We start from the raw sequence: 12,634 nt of genomic DNA, 5'->3' as shown, positions 1-12,634 counted from the left end.
TGGGTGGGAGTCTGCAGGGGACGGCTGGATGGCTGGCTGTGTTTATCGATGTGAGTTTGGGGGGCGGGGGCAGAAGTGGGGGTACTGGTGTGTGTGTGTCTAAGAACATGCATCTACTCATCTGCTAGTGAACCCGTCTGTGTGTGCGCATTGCCTGCCTGTTCGTAGGCTTGTGTGTGTGTTCTTTTGTTTTGCTCTGGGTTGCTGGGTGATGGGACCAGCTGGGAGGGCTGAAGCCATTCACTTCCCTTCTGCTACCCTGAAGGCAGCCAGCAGGGAGGGAGGGAGGGAGAGAGGGGTCGAAAGAATGAAATAGAGGAGAAAAGCGAGGCAGAAGTTGGGGGTGTTATATCTTATTGCAAAGAGATAAAGAGGGAGCGACTGCAATCAGATGAAACAGTAAGAGACTGACAGCACAAGCAGAGAGGTGAGAAAGTTTTGAACACAGCTCAGACTGAATGAAGAGATTCATGAAGGAAAGTGTGTGTGGGGGGGGGTTGAGGGAGGGAAAGTGTGTCAGGCTGAATCGTGATAGAGCAGCGGAGCTGACTCAGCCAGTCTGGTCTAGCGTAGGAGGGCAGCAACAGGGGAAGAAGTAATAGATTACTGTGCATGTAACTGGATTACTATAATCAGATTACTGTTTCCAGTATATCAACATAAAAACACATTTTCATATAAGAGGGTTATAGCAAGAAATTAATAAAAACTGATAACAGTGCTCTGCTGCTTTCAAACATCAAACAGGATTAGAGTAATCTGATTGCAGCAAAGGATTGTGACTGTAAAATTATTATTCTGCAGTCTTCTGATTACAACAAAAGTAGAGAAAACTGTTCAGTTTCTGATCTGATAACATGGAATAATGCTTACTATATTCTGTCAGTGTTGCCGTGATGTAATCTGTTCACATCGTCAACTTTGCAATCAAAGTAAGACCGTGGAACTTCTGCTGAACACGGTGGCCACAAGTGACAGTTACAGAATAAGGACACATGCTAAAACGTAATAGCCGCACAAGTAGAAAATGGTCAGAAAGTCAGCGAACTGGCTGAATAATGTCAGTTTCACAGCAATATCTATCTAAAATTTGCTAACATTAGCCACCATAAGCTATTGCTTATACCAGACCAAGTAAGGTTGTAGCAAATGTAACAAATTCCCTGAGAGTGTTACTGAGCAGGGGTGCGTTTTATTACTTAATTATTTGAATTAAACTTAAAATTACAGGATAATGGTAAAGGCTAGAACTAGGGCTGTCCCGAATACAGTTTTTGGGGCTTCACAGCGTTGCTGTCATCCTCTTCCGCTCTAAGATGCCGTTTAATGTTAATAATGTTGGATTACTATTTCTTATTTCATCGGCTATTTGGGATGTTTGGGGTAATGCATATATAATAATAAAAAAAATAACAACAGAGCATTCGAATACTGATTTGAATGTCGATTACCATGGCAACGGTAGAAGCTTCGAAGCATTCGGGTCAGCGTAACATTAGCAACATAAGTAGAGAACAGGAGGCAAACTGGATGATTAGCAATGTAGTGAGACTGAAGGAAACACATGAACCAGACAAGTTGGAACGAGATTATGATGATGATACCACAGAAATGAATTAAATTGGGAGACATTACTCATCAGATTTAGATGTGTGGAGACACTGGAGACAATGTGATCTGAATGTAACATACTAGAGGAATCAAAATGTTACATGTACGTATATTGAGGTATTGAGATTGCACACTCAAAAACAGAGGTACAAGAGCAGCACATTTGTGCATAGAAAAAAAAAAAATTTTAATAGATGTACCATAACAGGCACCTAACGGGGCCTGACTGTACCAACTGAAGCCTGAGTAATTATCAATGAAACATAACAAATAGTCTCTGGCTCCAGGTTTTAACTTTTGGTTTAATAAAACAAGCTATTTGAAAACGTTGCCTTGTGCTCTGGGAAATTGTGACTTGCATTTTTCATTATTTTCTGACATTTTATAGACTAAACAAATAATCAAATAATTAGACAAAATAATCATAAAATGAATCAGTAATGAAAATAATCATTAATTGCAACCCTGGGTAAACAAAGACCCGGGTCAGTCCCCGGCGGCAATGTGCTTCCGGCTCGGCAGGGCACTACGTCGGATGCAGTCGTCAGTGTTCACAGAAGGGAAGCCAATAAAGGATCATGGTTTTATTGCCGCACCAGTGACTCCTACTGGTTGTTCAGTTTGTTCTCCTTCGGTCTACACACTTCCGAGACCAAGAGTGGGAGTAAGCAGCAACAAGGACTGTAGTGTCGGGATAACTAGCTATTCCGGATTGGAAAACAATTTAAAATAGATGAAGATGACACTTTGGGTAACTAGTTGCCCTTTTCAAGGTACAAATGGTAGGGATACAAAATAGACTTGCAAAAAAAGGTAACCTCAAAGGCCAGTCGTAAATTCTTCCGTTAACTCATCCACAGTAACCCCTGGGCTGCAATGACAACATTGAGTGATTTCCTACTTTTTGTGCATTGTTCTTTATTCCTGATAAAAAAACAGAACAAAAAAGCGACACCAGAGGGGTAAGATAGCGCTTTGTGGATGTTGCAGCTGGAAGGGAGAGAACAGTAAGTCAAATGAAGCTGCCAGAGGGCAGAAAAAGTGACGGATAACCAGCTAAAGCTGCTGGCCGCTAGTCTCTAAAGCTGAGCCGCTGCGGCTGCTTCCTCGTGCCGTGACTTTTGAGTCGGCTCGCTTTCTCTCGAAGATTAATGACCTTCCTGTTTTCAGCTACAGGATCTCCCTCCACAGTGTTTTCACTGCAGTCCAGTTTGACTTGAAGTGCACTCTAAAAAAGAAAACGCTGCAGAATTTATTGTTAGAGGCAAGACAGCAAAAGTATGTGGGAGGGAAGAATGCACACGCACGTAATGATACGGTGAGTAAGTCTGTAACAAACAATAACACTGAAGTTTTTACTATTGCTACTGCTATGACTCAACACCTTTCCTGCTTGTAACACCACTACCATCACTTCCAGTATTACTTCCATCACTACTACTTCCTGCGCTGTAACAACCATCACTGCCTCCACTACCGTTCAGACCACTCGGAACTGAGCTAACCTGTGACCCAAATTGCAAAAAAAAAAGAAAAAAAAACGTCAAATAGTGGGAACTGAATTCTCCGCCATCAATGTGTTTTTGTTGAATTTTCCCCAGAGGACAGAGGTATCGGTGTCCCATCTACTGCTAGACTATTGGTGAGTTGTCCCACTGGAATGTGTCACACTCACCAGTTTGCTATGGATGGGTACACACACACACACACACACACACACATTAAATGGTTAGGGTAAACCTTTTCACATAGCCCAGAGCCAAAAGCCATGAAAACATACAACAGAGTACTGTACTGTATGTCTAAGATGGTTATTATTATGTCTTAACTGATTTGAATAACATCATGTGCTGAACTTTTTTTGAATTTTTTTTTTTTTTTTTACAGTGACTGCTTTCAAATCAAGTCATTCATCATCTTATACGATTTGGAAGCATAACCTTCTTGCTTGTTTTTGGCATTTCGTACTTTTCGAGTAGGCAGTCTGATAAACAACCCGCCAGTAAAGTCAGTGAATAGAGAGAGAAAAGCAGTTCATCTCAGAAGTTATGAAACAAGGAGAAAAGAAAACAAAAGGACTCAAATGAAAGAGAGGAGAGAGAGAGAGAGAGAGAGAGAGAGAGAGAGAGAGGGGGAGAGAACAACAACTGCTTTCCTGTAAGTCACCTGACACTGGAGGTGTCACACAGCCATGAGTAAACACACCTCCCTCCTGCTCGCTCTCTCACCCATGTTCTTAGTCAAGGCACAAGCCCTCTTCTTGCGAGATGAAAAGTCTTGTTTGGAGCGTCCTAACCAGTTTCCCTAAATTCTTCTACGTCTAGAAGATTCTTAGTCTGCGCAGAAGAAGGAGGGTTCTTTGGCTAAGGAAAATAATAATGCTGCTACTAATCACACCACTGTTTGTAATTTTGGGTTTACTTGTAATGCTCATGTATAGTTTCTATTTTTATTTCTATTCTTATTTTTATTTTATATACTTTTTAAAACTTTTTTTTTTACTTTCTCTATTTATCTGTACTTATTTCTGAATTTCCCCCTCTGGGGATCAATAAAAGCTCATCTTCTCTTATAACGACTCAAAAATCCTCCAATTTTTTTTTAGATTATGGTAAATCAAAAGGCCAACAGTGCTGCCGTAGTTAAAGCCAGTGTGACACAGTTTTGATCACGAACTATCCACTTTGTGACAAAGCCACAAACAGCTGTGGTTGCTGATAATATTTTGAGGCCAGTAATCACGAGATAGTTAATGATCTCAAATTTTTGAGATCACAATTTAATTGTCAAATTTTGTTTAGATAATAACACATTTTTTATGATGTGGAAACAACACTGTTATTAAACTGTAATCTTGTCAAAGGCTTAAAAAAAAACCCAGAAAGCACCATTTGTCATCTTGACATAGATGTAATAATATAATTAAGTCATGACAAGATCATTAAGAGTGCTTTTACACCTAACCTGTTTGGTTCGGTTAAAACGAACCCTGGTGTGTTTGTCCGGTTAGTACGGTTTGTTTTGGCTAGCGTGAACGCTGTAGCCGAACCCCCGGTGCGGACCAAACAGCCAGACCGAGACCGCTTGAAAAGCAGGGTCTTCCGGGGTCCACTTCCAAGCGAACTCTGGTGTGCTCTGTTTGTGGTTTGTGAAAGCAAACGGACCAACCACAGGATTTTGTGATAGTACTTTAAAAGCTAATAATAAATCCATCTGCTGATTGTAAACTGCTCAGGAAGCGATCTTAATCTGTATAAGTGATGTATATAATTATGTAAAAAAAAAAAAAAAATCATTTGGTAACCATGGTAACGCGTCAGCACGTGAGTGAGCTCTTTGTGACACCAGAGAACATAAATATGCATACAGTATTAGAAACAGTAAAGTGCTGCATAAACTGCCAGTCAGTCTGTCAGTGTGGATTACTTCATGTTTACTTGTCTTGGTTTGTTTGTGAAAAGCCAGTGTGAACAATGTTTCATTTATTCCCTTGGTCCGGACCAAATGAACCAAACTACAGTTGTGAAAGCACCCTAAATCATGATCTTGAGATAATAAGCCCCAACATTTTATTTTTAGCAGTGTGTGTGTGTGTGTGTGTGTGTGTGGAAGGGTTGCTTTGTGTTTGTATTTTAAATGAATGGAAACAGTGAAGTGCGGCAGAAAAACTGGAGCGAGAAAGAGGGATGATATGCAACAAAGGTCCCCATTCAGATAAGTCACTGAATTTTGGTGTTTTTCCTGCAGCACTGCTACCTGCAGGACTGTCGACTAACTCTCTGGTGACTCTTTTAAAATTACAAGAAGAAGTAAACAATTTTGCCAACTGTAGGAAAAATGTTTAAATGTCTGTCCTATAGTTTGAGTTTTGATTTACATTATGTGCTCCTGACTGACTCACATTGTGGATTTACATTTTAGACATTTGACCTAAGACGTTGTGGAGAATAGCTCATTTTAACCACCCTGTTACTCAGGGATTAGTTTGGTCAACACATAACTATAAGTCCTTAGCCTGTACATTTATATTACACAAGACAATAGGTGCTTGTAAGGAAAAGTTAATGCTCTTATGAATTCTTAATTTTTCTTCTCATTGGTGATTGTTTGCCTCATGATAACTTCCATATAACATCAATTGATAAAAGCTGCTGTTGATTGTCACAGTAGGACTCAGATCACCAACATTACGAGAAACCACTAGTGAGAAGGTAATGAGTGTAGGCGGCATGACAACATTTTGGGAGCCTATTTGTCTAAAATGGCAGCACTGCAGGAGGCCGACTTGCTTTGCTTACTTGTACTTCCCCTTTTGAAGTGCGTGAGTCAAGGCACTTAACAAGTGTTTGAAGTCTCAATGCAGTGAAAAGAAAGGAAGATGGTGAGGCGGCAGACGAACGGAGAGATTCCACTTCACACACCAACGGGCCTTGTCCAGCTTTGTGTGTGTCTGTGTGGGTGTTTATATCAATTAAAATAGTACCGTACAAAAAGGTGGCACTAATCATGGATACACGATGCTGTATCAAGGATAAACCATCCTGTGTGTGTGTGTGTATGTGATTGAGGCAGGAGCTGTGTATGGGGCATAGAGTCGGAATGATGGACACTGAGACTGGTAAAGAGACAAAGAGGGAGAATAGGAGGAGGTAGAGACAAAGAGAGAGGGAGAGAGAATGGGAAAGAAAGCAGATGGGTGTTTTTTGGTGTGGACCCCCCCCCCATGTTGGGCTGGTGTGCCACGCCCATGTTTAATAGTATTAATAATACTCTGGTTCCCCTTCCCAAATCTGCCAGCACACATGGCTGTTTCTATTAGTTTTACTCTGTTTCTCTTCCTTTTGTAAGCCAAATTTGAAAGGTTTTAGTTTTTAGGACCACATTGCTCTAAAATACTCACTCACTCAAAATTTTAAACTTGAATATTTTCAAAGCTGTATAATCAAAGGTGAAATCGCCCTGCCTGTGCACTTTCCTATGGGTTTGTAGTTTCCAAATGTAATGCAAGAGAAGTTTAACATTTTCTCCCACACACCTCTTTAAACAAATATAGAAGTCAATGTTTTTGGCATTAGACTGAGGTCATCTGTCCACTTGTGGGGTAATAATATGATAAGATAAAAAAAGATGGGGACAGATCCTTCATGTCTGGTAAATGCCTACAGTGTGTGTTTTAAACTCCATGTCCCCAGTTTGCAAGCAAGCTTTTTGTTTGGTCCCCAAGCCCAAGTCAGACAACCCTGATGACATCATCAGAGTCATTTTGCCAGACTTGATTCATCTCCTAGAGCCACAGAACACATTTCCCAAGTGGTTCCCAATCTTTTTGGCTTGTGACTCGAAGCAATCTCAACTTGTGACCTCTTAACACAGGTTGCATACATCTATGAGCTGCAAGCAGTCCCTTCTCAAACTGATACATTTGAATAGTTTTTAGAGGCCCGTACAATTAAAATATCCAGTATCTCACAATAAAAGCAGAAATTTGAGAAAAGTCAGAAATAAACATACCGTAACTATGTATTATTTCTCATTTCCTATTGATTGGGAAGCATTGCATTAGACAACTGTTTTCACAGGCTGAGTAGGACCCCCGTGTAGAGTAAGCTGATTAGAAAATTGGTGGACTTCCCCTAACAGCTAATATTGCTGTTTCTCGAGGTTGTCTGGTCGTAGCTGTTTAATATTCTGCATACGAAGTTGGTCTTTTTTGAGGACTGGTGGAAATGCTGGAGATTCAGAGTAAGGATATTTATGCAGGGTAAGGACATTTTGGCTGGTCCTCAAAGGACATTTTTAGGAACAAGGTCACACTAAGGTTAAGGTTAGTTCTGATGGTTAGAGTTATGTGATAACAAATAAACTACTTCAATGACTGTCCCTATTGTATAATAATGTAATACTGTATAGTATGTGTGTCTTTTTATACTTCAAACCCCATGCTGTGAGAAATTGGTGTTGACTGTGTTTAGAAAGAAAATGCCGAAGTGGTAGCAGCAACAGTATTACTGTATATCATTTTTGTACATAACATTTGTTTTTGAGTAGCATAAAGGGAACTATAATCATAATCTCATTATACAACCCCGTGTTGTAAAATGATCAATAAATCTATCTTGCATCTTGTAATAGTTGTAGAGGCAGGTGCAACAGTAATAACAATAATATGCTGCTAGTAGTGTGTAGTGATTCCTTAAATTACTAAGACAAATACGTAGTAGAGGACATAATCAATACATACGTAAATAAAACTGATGAGTAACACACAGACACATGCGTGTGAATCAATTATTCCAGCTGTGTGTGTGTGTCATGCTAGCATTTTCCTGCTTATGCGTCTGTGGGAATTTATAGACCTTGGTGATATAAAAATGCACCGTGTGTTGTCACAGTGAGTGCAAATGGAAGATGGAAGATGATGGCCAGCAAACTAATTCTGGTGACAGTCGTAATCCAGTGCGTTATCACCCAAAGACGCGACACGGTGAGGGATGGAAGCAACATGTAGCCTCATATACAGGGCTGGACTGGGACCAGTGACCTCACCGTGAGTCAGGTTCACACTCAAGTTCACACTGATAGTGACACCCACACGCAACCTGATACGTGCACAGAGAAACGTAGACAAAGACATAATAAAAATAGAATAGAGAATTTACTGATTTTTGAACGTCTTGCAGCATAACATGTTCTCTTTTTTATATTATTGTATATTCTGATAATTCTGTTAAATTTATAGTACATGTTTGGAAATAATAATTTAGCCTTTCATGATGGTTTGAATGCATAAACTACTGACCTTTTGCAATTCTCTTTCTGATAGTCGTGGCAATAAGGTCACCGAATTGAAATCAAAACCTCAGAAAAAAATGAAATGAATGGACAGAATGGAAGAAAAATACAGAAAAAGAGAGACAGAGACAGAAACAGGTAATGAAAAATGAGGATAAAGCAACAGCAAAAAGGCAAGAGAAACGAGGAACAGGCAGTTTTTACAGAGAGGGAAATAAAAGAAGAGCAAGGGAGAAATAAATAAAGATAGATTAAGGGAGGGAGGGATGTTGTGGGTGCAGCTCTCCAGTTGGTGTTGCTATGGCCCTGCCCTCCCTGCTCACTGAGCCATTTCCTGTTTTTGACCTGAAATCTTTATTTAGAGTCATCCCTCCTCGCTGCTCGGCATTCATGAGTCAACTCAGAGTCCAGAGAGATGAACACAGGACTAAAATCAGATCTCCATTCACCACAGAAGCGACGTATGCGTGCACGTACAGCTTGCCACCCAAGCTAACCTGCTAGTTAGCCATACTCCAGCTGAGGTTTCATTCAGGCTTAACTGTTTGCATGATACCAATATATTGAGAATCCCTGTTGCCAAGAATAACAGAATATTCTTGTATTTTCTTGTTGGACCAGCAGTTTCCACAAGCACTGCTGTCTGCACTGATTGAGCTGAGTCAGTTTAGCCTTTTATAAAAACAAAACAAAAAAACTCATACATGTCATACTGTCCAATGATGGAAGTTTTTGTGTCTTGCAACGTTCAGCCAATGATGACTTTAGGCCTGGTCACAACAGTATTTTAAATGGCGAAATTTCACTTTGAAATCAGTTGATTCATCAGTGCATTATATTGTATGAATATTTGCTGTTATGTTGAACTTGGGTGACCTTTGACCAGCAAATTTGCGCCGTTGACCAGTAGCAAGCTGTGTTGACAAGTGCTGATATTTGAGAGAACAGAGAGCCAAAAAGTCCAAAATGGAGGAATGTAGCGTATTAGCTGTTTTGCACCGTTCCACTTTTATTTAACCCTCCTCTGTTGGAAAAGAAACTGCTCGACAAAAGCCGAATGGTTTGCAGACAGTTATGAGACAGGAGTCGATGGTACAAATCCATCTTTTGAGTTGACTATGTGGACTTGTTGTCCTGTTAGCGACCAAGCTCATAGTTAGCTAGCTTGTTAGCTCGGAGAGCCCCCAACGCAATAAAACTTTATTGAATTAAATGACGTACAATCCTGAGAACAAAACGCCAGAGTGGAGTAAACGACAAAAACAGAAAGCAGCTTCGGGAGCTATTGTGACTGACTAGCGTTAGCATAGCTTCACCAAGGTTCTAGAACCAAATCTTTCGCAATGATGCGTGGATGATTTTCATTGTGCCACTCTCTGGTGTGACCAGGCCTTTACAGTGGGGAGTTTTAGTGCAGCACGAAGGCCTGCGGTCTTCCACCCTGACAAGAGGCGGAACTGAATGATTCTGTGCCAACAAGTCAGTCCTGTCAACACTGGACTCCAATAGATGGAAATACTTGTGACAGTGGGTTGATCAAAGTCTGTCCCGAGAACAGGCAGCCTGTCTGGGAAAAAAAAAAACAGGGAGACGTGTTTTGTGATTGTGAGTGTATTATCAGCACACAACTGGGTGATTGTGCAGGGGGCGTCAGGGGGCACAAACGGTCTAAGATGCCCATTTTCTCTGCTGGGTTTTGTTTGGGTTTACTGGACATCTTCCTGCCATCTGCTGCCGGGTTGCACGGGCCATCACTAACCAGCACCATCGGTCTCATGCCGGTGACCACTCACCGTTCTCGTGTCAATAAAAGAATAAATTAATGATTTATATGATGAGTTACATGATAAGTTTTCAGTACATGTCAAAGTGGAAAAGGCAAAACACCACCAGATACTAAAAATCTCTGATAACATACTATTTTGACTATAATAAAGAACTGGGGTTCTTTATTATAGTCTGTTCTGGCAACCCACACGCTTTGGATCGGTTGTGGGTTGCCAGGTTGCGGTGACAACAACTTGGATCCGTGTATGACGACTATTCATAATAAAGTTTGCAAATTACCTTGAGATGGCCTTTAAATACGGGAGAACCCCGGGAAAGACGGGAGTGTTGGCAGGTACGGACACACACGTGTGTGTAGTGAGTGTGTGGCTGAGCGCGAGAGAGTGATGGCGAATGCGAGTGGTGCAGACTAGGAAAAGGTGAGGAGTGAAGTTGTCAATCTGGCAGTAAATGTACAGTGTAGGTTACAGTTTGTCAGTGAATAAAGGCTGCGTCGCTATGACGATCAGCTCCGCCTACGTTGAGGGGGTACTTTCCGGAACACCGGCATGCTGTCTAAAATCACACACTGGGTTCAGTGTAAAAACGCAAAGCCGGCGTAATGATGGCTCTTCTTCACGGCAGTATTGCGGGATATCTGTGTAAAAAGGGCTTGACACAGCAGTTACAGTTATAAACGTGAACACTGCTTCCGCTTTACAGTTTCAAAATGTTGTTAATGTTTAATAAACCAGTCTTATACTGATAGGGAGAGAGAAAGCAATACAGTATTACAACATAGTGTGCGAGCGTGCGAGCGCGCGTGCGTGCCTGTGTGTTGGGGCAAAGTTGACGACGCCACTTCTCGGGGCAGCTGCTCGGTTTCAGCTTGTCCTGATGCCTTCACGTGCTCCTCGTAAACTTAACCACCGTAACAAAATGGCTCCTGTTATGGCTAATTATGCCGTTGTTACATTAATAATAATGTCGGGAGTGTAAACGACTTTTTAAGCAAAGTAACTGTAAAAAATGTAGGTGTATCCAAGAAGTATATATTAATTAACTCTATTGTAACTGCTATCTGCAGATTTTGTCTCCAATATTAAGGAGGACAACCTTTAATGAGACCTCTGCACAGACGACTGTGCCATCTTAAAGTTTATTACTGACTGAAAATGTAAATAAATAAATAAAGATTCCTTAACAGTTACATAGTAGTAGTGAAATGCATCTAGTTTGGTATCTGTCCTTTAACTGTCACATCTTGATCTTCCACATTTGGACTTGCCCACGTTCTTCATTTAAGTGCAACATTAGCCACATTAGCCTGTCTTATACAGATCTGCGAATACCTGTGTGTAGCTTGGTGTCCCACTGATTAACTAACATCTTGTAAAGTTTCTGAATCAAATTTAACCGATCGCTGGGCATTAGCGCACGTGCAGCTTACCTCGCGAGTATTTTCCAACAGCTCGTGAAGGCAGCAGCGTTCCTGTGAGCGGAGGCAGTTTTCTCCTCCTATCAGCGCCATTGTGTGACAGAGTCTCCGGGACCGAGGACGGCTTGTTCTTCAGTAGCCGACAGGACTGTTTAAATACCCCCCCATGTTTCTCTTTCAAACTCCGGCGGCCCTGGACGTGGTAAGACACCGTTTCTATCTTTCAAAGAGCAAAGTAAAACACGTCGAGGAAATGCATTACGGCAAGGCATTGTAACCCGTTTCTAATGAATAATAGACACGGTGAAGGCTGTTTCAGTAGTGTTGTGGGTAGTGGGGTCTGGTTGAAAAAGTTTTCGTATTAAAATGGATAATATCTTCCAGTACTTGTCTCTGCTGTTCTTCCAGTGACCCTCTGTCTCTGTCCGCGGAAAAGTCATTACAGTTTATAGAGCCGAGGCAGCGGCCGCCACTTTCCAGTTGATCAGTACGGGGGAAAAGTCTGTCTGATAAACTTTTTTACCCCAAATACATAGAGTGTTTCCCCAAAATACACTCACCCATTGACACATACTACTACAATGAAGAACGTTACATAAACTAATAATATCACCTTTTGGTTATTCAAATTTTTAAAACGTAATTTCCAAATGACTTAAATGACCTACATTATACTTTTACATGTAAACAACATTAATTGAAAATGTATTTGGGGCCAAATATAATGACTTAAATCTACATATTTGAACAGATGTGTTGTCAAGAACAGCACGTAGAAAAGATGGGCTCCATATTTACACAAAAGCACACATACTGTACATTTAGTTTAGTCTTGATTGACAACTTGTGTGAAGCATGTTCTTGTACCCCTGTAAAAACCTTAAAGTAACGTTAGTGAAATGTGTTTTTGCAGTGTAATTGTGGAAGTGATTTGGTATCCAGTGTTTGACTGTCTCAGTCAGCGTAGTTGTTGTGGTGAGTGGAGGGGCCCCTGTTTCATAACGTGCACCACAACACAGCAGTCTG

General features: G+C 41.0%; 1 protein-coding gene across 2 annotated transcripts in view; it reads left to right on the top strand.

The window, feature by feature from the left end:
* The window catches only part of sertad2b (SERTA domain containing 2b), a 43,340-nt gene that overhangs the window by 13,625 nt on the left and 17,081 nt on the right, over positions 1-12,634 (top strand). The window contains exon 2 of one of the 2 annotated variants that reach the window (XM_044214340.1): positions 11,642-11,810. The exons of the other annotated variant lie outside the window; for it this stretch is intronic. The gene's annotated coding sequence lies outside the window, so the exon portion shown is untranslated. The remainder of the gene's footprint in view (positions 1-11,641; positions 11,811-12,634) is intronic. 2 annotated transcript variants of the gene reach the window in all.

Source organism: Siniperca chuatsi, linkage group LG11 (assembly GCF_020085105.1).
Source record: "Siniperca chuatsi isolate FFG_IHB_CAS linkage group LG11, ASM2008510v1, whole genome shotgun sequence".
Taxonomy (NCBI): Eukaryota; Metazoa; Chordata; class Actinopteri; order Centrarchiformes; family Sinipercidae; genus Siniperca; species Siniperca chuatsi.
This window is presented reverse-complemented; position numbering and strand designations above follow the sequence as displayed.